General features: G+C 45.4%; 1 long non-coding RNA gene across 1 annotated transcript; it reads right to left on the minus strand.

The window, feature by feature from the left end:
- Nucleotides 1–1,431: 1,431 nt before the first annotated feature.
- Nucleotides 1,432–3,529, minus strand: LOC124041547. The gene is made up of 2 exons (XR_006839962.1): nt 2,338–3,529; nt 1,432–2,118 (listed from the first exon to the last, which is right to left on the minus strand). It is a non-coding gene; the product is annotated as an uncharacterized LOC124041547 (long non-coding RNA).
- Nucleotides 3,530–10,475: the final 6,946 nt, after the last annotated feature.

Genomic DNA, 10,475 nt, shown 5'->3' on the forward strand with positions numbered 1-10,475 from the left:
CCAGGTGGCTTTGATAAAGCATTAGAAGTGTGTTCAGAGACTATCCAACCAGAGCTTACTGTAGTGCTGAATAACAGATCAGGGATCATCTTACCATACACACATACATACATATACACTGAGTGTACAAAACATTAAGTAGACCGTCCTAATATTGAGTTGCACCCCACGCCCTTTGCCCTCAGAACAGCCTCAATTAGTCGGGCCATGAACTCTACAAGGTGTCGAAAGCGTTCCACAGGGATGCTGGCCCATGTTGACTGCAATGCTTCTCACAGTTGTGTCAAGTTGGCTGGATGATGGACCATTCTTCATACACATGGGAAACTGTTGAGTGTGAAAACCTCAGCAGCGTTGCAGTTCTTGACACAAACCGGTGCGCCTGGCACCTACTATCATACCCTGTTCAAAGGCACTTAATATTTGATCTTGCCCATTCACCCTCTGAATGGCACACATACACAATCCATGTCTCAGTTGTCCCAAGGTTTAAAAGTCCTTCTTTAACCGGTCTCCTCCCCTTCATCTACACTGATTGAAGTGGATTTAAGAAATTACATCAATAATGGATCATAGATTTCATCTGAATTAATCTGGTTTGTCTAGGTCATGGAAAGAGCAGGTGTTCTTAATATTGTGTGTGTGTGTGTGTGTGATATATATATATATATATATATAAAGAATTTGTTCTTAACTGACTTGCCTAGTTAAATAAAGGTAAAATAAAATAATTAAAAAACACACACTGCAAGATAGTGATGACTATGACACAGTAATTTGGCGGTTTAAGGTGTGGAAAACAGGAAATGTGTCAGCACTGATGCATAAATCTTTACTCTAGTGTCGTACAGTCAGACCTCACAGAGGATGATGTTATTGATCATTCATTTGCTATTCAATATTTTATCAAATGAGAACGTGAGCTGAGTGTGATGTGAGAGATTTGCTTTGACTTGCTATGGACAACCCTTAGAGTATGTTTACAGTATCCCAAGAGTGGAGTATGTTGTGTACATTAGCTCCACTTTGAGGGAATTGTACCCAGGTTTACTGCAGATAAAGATTTGACCAATTCACTTCTGGTGTGTGTATCTAGTGCCAGTCATGAGTGCGTGTGTGTGTTCTTATGCTCCTGTCAGTGTGCCAGCTACATAGGTGTGTTCTTCCTGTGGGAAAGACCGGATCAAATAAAGGAGTTATTCTGCTTGTTTGTTCTCGCTGTGCAGGTTCACTCATCTCTATATCGTAGGAATCTGGTCCATGCTCAGTTATCTGTAAATGAAAGGATTTTTTTAGATCAGATTATGACATTACCTAAGCAGTGCCTTGCTAAGGAGAAGCAGAGTTCCCTTCAGATGTTGCTGATGTTTCAGCATTGCCTGTCTTTTTTTTCCTACCTTGTCAGATTTTGTAAAGCTTGTTGAAACAGTGTAAAACAAACGTCTTTTTATTGATTTATTTTACCATTTGTTTCTTGGTTTTCACAACATTCAATAAATCTGTCACGTGAGGTTCAATAATTCAATTTTACAAGCACAGCAAATGTAACTAAAAACATTCAGCATACAGACACATCACACGGACATATTATACCATACAATAACACCTGCATAGACAGTATATACCAACACACCATTCTAGATGTTACCTCAGATCACACACCATTACGCACAACAATAAAAACAAACTTCCTTAACAGAACAATTTGGCAAACTTTAACATAGTATGTGGTTTTGAGGAGAACACACACACCACAACGTTTTCATTTTCAACATTTTCTTCTGGTCAACTGTTTTCCTCAGTAATGTGCGGTATGTTATCTCGTTTGGATAAGACAACAGGGTGGGGTTTTCTACTTCGCCGTATTTCTCAGAGAGTAATAGTCGTGTCCCTGTAGAGTCAGTTTCTGTGAATAAGTTAGGTAAATAAAAAGGTTACTGTGCTGCATCTGGCAGACTTGTGGATCGAGGTTTGGACTGTGACACGCAGCGCTTCGGTGTTGCGCTCAGAATCACTGGCCGCCAGGGGAATAAACCCGTCAACATGATGCGTCTCTAGTGAGGCCCGGAGCCAATGCTCAGCCATCGTGTTTGAGGAGAATTGTGTGTTTGTGTCGACCTGTGAGGGGGAGAGAGGTGAGAGAGAAAGGGTGAGATGGACAGGGAGGAGTAGGGTTGGGTTTGGCTGGGACGACTTGAGGGAGGAACGTTGATTTTTTGGGGGAGAAATAGGGAAGGGTTAGGGTGGGTTTTGGGAGGGAGAGGGAGGAGTAACTGCAGGGTAAGGGAGGGGCGGGGTGAGGTTTTGGATTGCGATTAGTGGAATTCTTTCTTTCACCCTGTTTTTCTCTGGCTCTGCATGTTGGAACAGATTCTCTCCTCTGTGTTGTTTTCTCTCTGGCCCCTTTTTCTTCATGTTTCAGGGGGCTGTAAACCAAGGGAAGGACAAACACACACTGTGAGATTCAAATCACCTTTAATTTGTCACACACGCAGAATACAACAGGTGTAGACTTTACTGTGAAATGCTGACTTTACGAGCCCTTCCCCAACCATGCAGAGTTAGAAAGTAAGGAATAAAAAAGGAAATAGTAGCACAAAGTAACAACAACGAGGCTATATACAAGGAGTACCAGCACTGATTCAATATGCAGGGGTACGAGGTAGTTGAGGTAATTGTACATGTGGGTAGGGGTAAAAGGTGACTAGGCAATCAGGATAGGTAATAAACAGGGTAGCAGCAGTGTATGTGGAGAGTGGGAAAATGCGTCTGTGTGAGCGTGTGTGGTGTAGCAAGTGTGGGTAGTGAGTTCACATAGAGCCAGCGTAAGAGAGTCAGTGTAGCATGTGTGGGTAGTGAGTTCACATAGAGCCAGTGTAAGAGAGTCAGTGTAGCATGTGTGGGTAGTGAGTTCACATAGAGCCAGTGTAAGAGAGTCAGTGTAGCATGTGTGGGTAGTGAGTTCGCATAGAGCCAGCGTAAGAGAGTCAGTGTAGCATGTGTGGGTAGTGAGTTCACATAGAGCCAGTGTAAGAGAGTCAGTGTAGCATGTGTGGGTAGTGAGTTCACATAGAGCCAGTGTAAGAGAGTCAGTGTAGCATGTGTGGGTAGTGAGTTCACATAGAGCCAGTGTAAGAGAGTCAGTGTAGCATGTGTGGGTAGTGAGTTCACATAGAGCCAGTGTAAGAGAGTCAGTGTAGCATGTGTGGGTAGTGAGTTCGCATAGAGCCAGTGTAAGAGAGTCAATGTAGCATGTGTGGGTAGTGAGTTCACATAGAGCCAGTGTAAGAGAGTCAGTGTAGCATGTGTGGGTAGTGAGTTCACATAGAGCCAGTGTAAGAGAGTCAGTGTAGCATGTGTGGGTAGTGAGTTCGCATAGAGCCAGTGTAAGATAGTCAGTGTAGCATGTGTGGGTAGTGAGTTCGCATAGAGCCAGTGTAAGAGAGTCAGTGTAGCATGTGTGGGTAGTGAGTTCACATAGAGCCAGTGTAAGAGAGTCAGTGTAGCATGTGTGGGTAGTGAGTTCACATAGAGAGCCAGTGTAAGAGAGTCAGTGTAGCATGTGTGGGTAGTGAGTTCACATAGAGCCAGTGTAAGAGAGTCAGTGTAGCATGTGTGGGTAGTGAGTTCACATAGAGCCAGTGTAAGAGAGTCAGTGTAGCATGTGTGGGTAGTGAGTTCACATAGAGCCAGTGTAAGAGAGTCAGTGTAGCATGTGTGGGTAGTGAGTTCACATAGAGCCAGTGTAAGAGAGTCAGTGTAGCATGTGTGGGTAGTGAGTTCACATAGAGCCAGTGTAAGAGAGTCAGTGTAGCATGTGTGGGTAGTGAGTTCACATAGAGCCAGTGTAAGAGAGTCAGTGTAGCATGTGTGGGTAGTGAGTTCACATAGAGCCAGTGTAAGAGAGTCAGTGTAGCATGTGTGGGTAGTGAGTTCGCATAGAGCCAGTGTAAGAGAGTCAGTGTAGCATGTGTGGGTAGTGAGTTCACATAGAGCCAGTGTAAGAGAGTCAGTGTAGCATGTGTGGGTAGTGTTCAGTTCGCATAGAGCCAGTGTAAGAGAGTCAGTGTAGCATGTGTGGGTAGTGAGTTCGCATAGAGCCAGTGTAAGAGAGTCAGTGTAGCATGTGTGGGTAGTGAGTTCGCATAGAGCCAGTGTAAGAGAGTCAGTGTAGCATGTGTGGGTAGTGAGTTCGCATAGAGCCAGTGTAAGAGAGTCAATGTAGCATGTGTGGGTAGTGAGTTCGCATAGAGCCAGTGTAAGAGAGTCAGTGTAGCATGTGTGGGTAGTGTGTTCACATAGAGCCAGTGTAAGTGAGTCAGTGTAGCATGTGTGGGTAGTGAGTTCACATAGAGCCAGTGTAAGAGAGTCAGTGTAGCATATGTGGGTAGTGAGTTCACATAGAGCCAGTGTAAGAGAGTCAATGTAGCATGTGTGGGTAGTGAGTTCGCATAGAGCCAGTGTAAGAGAGTCAGTGTAGCATGTGTGTGTAGTGAGTTCGCATAGAGCCAGTGTAAGAGAGTCAGTGTAGCATGTGTGGGTAGTGAGTTCGCATAGAGCCTGTGTAAGAGAGTCAGTGTAGCATGTGTGGGTAGTGAGTTCGCATAGAGCCAGTGTAAGAGAGTCAGTGTAGCATGTGTGGGTAGTGAGTTCGCATAGAGCCAGTGTAAGAGAGTCAGTGTAGCATGTGTGGGTAGTGAGTTCGCATAGAGCCAGTGTAAGAGAGTCAGTGTAGCATGTGTGGGTAGTGAGTTCGCATAGAGCCAGTGTAAGAGAGTCAGTGTAGCATGTGTGGGTAGTGAGTTCGCATAGAGCCAGTGTAAGAGAGTCAGTGTAGCATGTGTGGGTAGTGAGTTCGCATAGAGCCAGTGTAAGAGAGTCAATGTAGCATGTGTGGGTAGTGAGTTCACATAGAGCCAGTGTAAGAGAGTCAGTGTAGCATGTGTGGGTAGTGAGTTCGCATAGAGCCAGTGTAAGAGAGTCAATGTAGCATGTGTGGGTAGTGAGTTCACATAGAGCCAGTGTAAGAGAGTCAGTGTAGCATGTGTGGGTAGTGAGTTCACATAGAGCCAGTGTAAGAGAGTCAGTGCAAAATATAAAAGGCTGTCAATACAAATAGTCTGTGTGGCCATTTGATGAACTGTTCAGGAGTCTTATGGCTTGGGGGTAGAAGCTGTTCTGGAGCCTTTTGGTCCCAGATCCTCAGCGATGTGGACACGGATTAAGTCGATGCTCCCGACGCACTCCACTTCAGCCCTTTTTTATTTTTATTTTATTTCACCTTTATTTAACCAGGTAGGCTAGTTGAGAACAAGTTCTCATTTGCAACTGTGACCTGGCCGAGATAAAGCATAGCAGTGTGAACAGACAACACAGAGTTACACATGGAGTAAACAGTTAACAAGTCAATAACACAGTAGGAAAAAAGAAGAAAAAAAGGCCCTGTCAATGTGAATGGAGGCGTAATTGCCCCTCCTTTTCCTGTATTCCACGATCACCTCCTTTGATTTATTGAAGTTGAGGGAGGGGCTGTTGTCCTGGCAACACACTGCCAGGTCTCTGACCTCCTCCCTATAGGCTGTCTTATCATCGTCGGTGATCAGGCCACCTACCACCGTTGTGTCATCGGCAAACTTAATGATGGTGTTGGAGTCGTGCGCGGCCAAGCAGTCGTGGGTGAACAGGGAGTACAGGAGGAGGGTCAACGTGGTGGATGTGTTGTTGCCTTCCCTCACCACCTGGAGGCGGCCCACCAGGAAGTCGAGGATCCAGAGATTTACAAGAACTTTGGGGCGTGCCAGTCATTGCTCAAGTGTGGAGAAGTGTTTACTCAAGGTGGGTCAAGACCAGTTTGTCTAGGGTCACAGTCTAGTACTAGGTTATGATTTTGTCCTTAGTTGGGTCACAACCTTGGGGTACAACCATGTTGTTATGAGCTCATCACCGACTCCACTGGCCCACTCTGTAGTATGGGTAAGCATATGTTGTTCTCACACCCTGGAATGAATGTACAGTTGTGCATAAGCTCTGGGCATTCTGCATACTGCATACTGCATACTGCATACTGCATACTGCATGCCTAAGCTCCATATGATCCGTATGACAGACCCTGGACACGTGTGTCTAAGCTCCAAATGACAGGGGGAGGATTAACAGAGGAAGTTCCCCGTCTCAGTGGGCAGACACAGCTGCTCTGGGCAGACACAGCTGCTCTGGGCAGGAGGAGGCACACAGTTCTCCCTACATGGAGGGGCACCAGCTATAGAATTAGGACCAAATAGAACAGACATTCCAATTCACTGCAATGTTCTACTGTGGCAAACTCGATCCAAACATTAAGGCAGAGGCCATTTATGCCAGGGAGATCTATCTCTAATTTCACAGGGAAGAACTCAAAACATAAATGGTTACATGTCCCTTATAGAGTGAGAGGTGATAATACAATCGTATTGTTTACACAACAGTTATTTGATACAAGCAACAGTTCCAGAACACAATGGCCTTGCGTAAGGGTGCAGACATAACAGGAGCCTATGAAAGGCATAACATCACAGTCCATCGAAGAACAATAGCGCAACCCTTGAGAAGTTATACCGGCTCACCGACAGCAGTTCCATAATAGGTGGAAAGGCTGTGTTACTGTGCATTTAGGACGTTGTTCGTCATATGCATGATCTTTCTGTGGGACCAGGTTAACTTAACTCTACAGTCTTTTCGTTCAAATGGGGACAAGGAGGATTAAGTGTAAAGAAACAAACACATATGTTCACATGCGGAAACGCACACGCTCCCACGTGGTAGGCGGTGTGAGGAATGCAGGTGATATGAACATCATGTGTGACCGTCTGCTTGGGATTAGCTTGTCTTTACCAGGGGGGGGGGGGGGGGGGGTCTGTCCATACCCCCGTCCGTTCGAGATAGAGATCGTTCTCTACTCATCAGCAAATGTTGCAGACAATAAATATACCAGACACTCACAGTCCAAGTGTGCATAGGATTTGTGTGTGTCTGAGTATGTGTTAGTCAACCTGTGAAATCACACCTACCTGGGACTGCCCTGCCCTAGACCTCAGGAATCCTTGGTCTCCGTGGTGACCAGTGGAATCCTTGGTCGTGGCAGTGTCTGGACATTCCAAGGGACTTGTGTGGGAAGGTACAGATTAAAAACCTGAGAGAGAGAGAGAGAGAGAGAGAGAGAGAGAGAGAGAGAGAGAGAGAGAGAGAGAGAGAGAGAGAGAGAGAGAGAGATGTAGACAGGCTGTAGACAGGATGTAGGGTGTGGCGGGTGATGGGATAAGCTCTCCATCCAAGTCATAGCGAGGACACACCTCCCTGACCTGACTATGTTAAGAGTGCAGAACCTGTGGGCAAGTGGAGGCAGGTGTGAGGGTCTGACAAGTCAACCGACACACATTCACTCATCCCTCTGTCAGAACACACTCACACCCACACACTCGCTCCAGGAAGGCACACAATGCACAGTCACAAGCCAAGGGGAGCATCCAGGTCATTACCTGTAAGAACATGAGGAGGTGACCAGTGTGTGTGTTTGTGTGAACATGTGTTTGTGTGTGTGTGTGTGTGTGTGTGTGTATGAAGAGGAGACCAGCGGAATCAGGTTGACTGTTGCTACCCATAATCATTTAGCCTGCAAAGAGCCCGTCTCTAAGGGTGTGTCCAGACCACAGGCTTTGTCATGGGATCCTTTGAAGTGAGAGCATTGTCATTAGTAAACTCAGTGAAAGTAAGTTACTGTAAGTTCCTTAAAGCGGCACTGCAGTCAAAAACGTGTTTCCCTGTTTTTACATTTCTACATTATGAGGTCAAAATAACACTCGGAAATTGTGAAAATTATGATAATGCTATTTTTGTGTTAAGAGCTGTTTGAAAATAAATCCTGTCATTTCAGCCTGTTCAGGTGGGATGGAGTTTTTGGCCAAGATGATGCCATAACAATCTGATCGGATTATTCTGACCAATGACCAGTCATCTTTTATTTGCATATGTATCCTCTTACTTTTGCGGGGTAAGCGGGGGGGTAGGCTCTAGAGTCTAAATGACCCTATCCGCCAATAAGGTTTGTGAATTCAAATACATAAAAATGTGTATCAACACGCCCACATTTCAATAGCAAAAGGAGGCTCAGGGAAATCAATTTGGAGTTATTTTAATGAAATATACACACACAGTGATTTGTCAGACATAGCATAGCATGTTCACAATTATTTTAAAATAAGTAAATAATAATCAAATTAAAAAGACTGCATGTGGGCTTTAATACCTGAAGTGATCATTACTCATTGGGTATCTGTTATTACTTTATTATTACATGTTTTACTTTTCATTATTTCTCTATTTTCTTTCTCTCTACATTGTTGGGAAGTAAGTATTTCACTGTTAGTCTGCGCCTTGTTTACTTGATTACGAAGCATGTGACTAAAACACTTTTATTTGACTCCCTTCAAACTAATTAACAACGTTCCTAAGCACACAGCCAAGACAACACAGGAGTGGCTTCGGGACGAGTCTCTGAATGTCCTTAAGTAGCCCAGACTTGAACCCGATCAAACGTCTCTGGAGAGACCTGGAAATAGCTGTGCAGCGACGCTCCCCATCCAACCTGACAGAGCTTGAGAGGATCTGCAGAGAAGAATGGAAGAAACTCCCCAAATACAGGTATGCCAAGCTTGCAGCGTGATACCCAAGAAGACTCAAGGCTGTAGTCACTGCCAAAGGTGCTACAACAAAGTACTGAGTAAAGGGTCTGAATACTTATGTAAATGTAATATTTCTGTTCTTAATGTTTAATATATTTGCAAAAAAAAATCACAAAACCAGTTTTTGCTTTGTCATTGTGGGGTATTGTGTGTAGATTTATGAGGGGGGGGGGACTATTTAATACATTTTAGAATAAGGCTCTAATGTAACAAAATGTGGAAAAAGTCAAGGGGTCTGAATACTTTCCGAATGCACTGTGTCGATATGACAGCAGTCAATTATTGTCAGTGTTTGCTGCTCTGTACAAACGATCGCGTGACATGGTTTCTCCAAAGAAAGGTAGGCTAGGCTATCCCATACATTTTGTGCTGATAATCAGCCTGTACCATTGCCACTGACTTGTTCTATCCAAATGGTACTGTCCCGTCCTCGCTCCTGTCTCACCGCTTCATTTGGTGCCGAGTGCCTCAGAGGTCTAAGGCACTGCATCTCAGTGCTGGAGGCGTCACTACAGACACCCTGGTTCGAATCCACAACCGACCGTGATTGGGAGCCCCATACGGTGGCGCACAATTGGCCTAGCGTTGTCCGGGTTTGGCCGATGTAGGAAGTCATTGTAAATAAGAATTTGTTCTTTAACTGACTTACCTAGTTAAATAAAGGTTCACTTTTTAAAAATGTAAATGGTGGTAGCCCGGTTCAGCTTTTTTGTGCAATAGGCCTCGAAGGTGTAGGCTGTGGCTCAGAATCAGAAGAATAATCATCAGAAAGGTCCTGATTAATTTCTTCCCCACCATCTGTGTCGTTTTCATTCAGATTTGATCAATTACACACGCTCTCACTGTGTGCTCCAAGTAGACTAGTGTAGGCTGATAAAACTTGGACTGCTGTTCTTCATTCACAATTGGTGATTACATAATTGTGCATCATTCGCCTCCGCTCACTCATCAAGTCACTCATCAAGTTAATTCATCTCATCTGTTGTTATAATGTGTGACATTTATTTCGGTAGGCCTCTAGTTTAGGTTCAGTTTTGAGACAATTATCGGGGGGATTATCAACTGGGTACAGCACTTTAATGTCAGGAGAAGGAGCGGAGCAGGAGAAGGAGCGGAGCAGGCTCTACTGTCAGGAGAAGGAGCGGAGCAGGCTCTACTGTCAGGAGAAGGAGCGGAGCAGGAGAAGGAGCGGAGCAGGCTCTACTGTCAGGAGAAGGAGCGGAGCAGGCTCTACTGTCAGGAGAAGGAGCGGAGCAGGCTCTACTGTCAGGAGAAGGAGCGGAGCAGGCTCTACTGTCAGGAGAAGGAGCGGAGCAGGCTCTACTGTCAGGAGAAGGAGCGGAGCAGGCTCTACTGTCAGGAGAAGGAGCGGAGCAGGCTCTACTGTCAGGAGAAGGAGCGGAGCAGGCTCTACTGTCAGGAGAAGGAGCGGAGCAGGCTCTACTGCCAGGAGAAGGAGCGGAGCAGGCTCTACTGTCAGGAGAAGGAGCAGAGCAGGCTCTACTGTCAGGAGAAGGAGCGGAGCAGGCTCTACTGCCAGGAGAAGGAGCGGAGCAGGCTCTACTGCCAGGAGAAGGAGCGGAGCAGGCTCTACTGTCAGTAGAAGGAGAGGAGCAGGCTCTACTGTCAGAAGGATGCGCAAAACCATTCAAAAAAGCGCACGCCCTCCTTAAACTGTTGATAACTCCAGTTCTGTTTTTGATGTTACAATTCTAGCAACGGCAGTGTGTTATGTAGACTTATATAGGAAAAGTCAAG

The sequence above is a fragment of the Oncorhynchus gorbuscha genome, linkage group LG08, assembly GCF_021184085.1.
Source record: "Oncorhynchus gorbuscha isolate QuinsamMale2020 ecotype Even-year linkage group LG08, OgorEven_v1.0, whole genome shotgun sequence".
In the NCBI taxonomy this organism is placed as follows: Eukaryota; Metazoa; Chordata; class Actinopteri; order Salmoniformes; family Salmonidae; genus Oncorhynchus; species Oncorhynchus gorbuscha.